Here is a 786-nt window from a genome sequence, read left to right as displayed (position 1 = left end):
AATAACACTGCTTTACCTCAAGAATATGTTTTCTTCCAGAAACTTTGGCGTGCATAATCCAGTGCTGAAGCTACCTTACTGTCCGATGACGGTGCCGCTTCCTAACAGACCCCCCTAGCCCGTCCCCGTCTTATTCCAGATCCAGAGATTGGACCCAGCTCTTAGGAGTGGACTCACCAACAAACAAGTGACTCTGATTTTTATCAGACAAGTAAACAAAAGAGGCAAAAGCAAATCGGTAATAGTGATAGAACAGAAAGCAATCGAGGAAATGAATATAGCCCAAAGTTCTGAAAGTGTACAAAGAAAAGGTATTAGTATTATGTTCAAATGATATCTTTATCTATGCTGGTTTTAATTCTCTTAAAAGAAAAAAGAAAACTCTATCTGAATTCATCCAACAACTGATTTTATGGCTGTCACTTTTGAAATATATAATAATGTGACAACTAATTTGGTATTAAATTTACCTTGAATGACAAAAACTTAAAAATGATTTTTTTTGTATTTGTATTTGTCACATTATTGTTGAGCCATTGTCAACAAGAAATACACTCTCAGTTGTTTTATTAGATCCCAGGACCCTGAGATCATGACCTGAGCCAGAGGCAGACATTTAACCAACTGGCCACCCAGGCACCCTCAGAGTTGCAACTTTTCCTAATGAAGACTAAATAAGCAGGCTTTAGTTTCCTTTAATACTTTAGAAAAATATTTTTTCAGTCTAAATATGTTGTTTTTGAACCTTACTCTTCTGTGAGTTTATTTCATAAATTGAGGACATAT

At 35.6% G+C, this 786-nt stretch overlaps 1 pseudogene; it reads left to right on the top strand.

Annotated features, from left to right (window-relative positions):
* LOC110583236 overlaps positions 1-318 on the top strand; it is a 2,093-nt pseudogene extending 1,775 nt beyond the window's left edge.
* The last annotated feature ends 468 nt before the right edge of the window (positions 319-786 follow it).

This window comes from Neomonachus schauinslandi, chromosome 8 (genome assembly GCF_002201575.2).
Source record: "Neomonachus schauinslandi chromosome 8, ASM220157v2, whole genome shotgun sequence".
In the NCBI taxonomy this organism is placed as follows: Eukaryota; Metazoa; Chordata; class Mammalia; order Carnivora; family Phocidae; genus Neomonachus; species Neomonachus schauinslandi.
The sequence above is the reverse complement of the archived record's forward strand: the minus strand, read 5'-3'. Positions and strand labels throughout refer to the sequence as shown.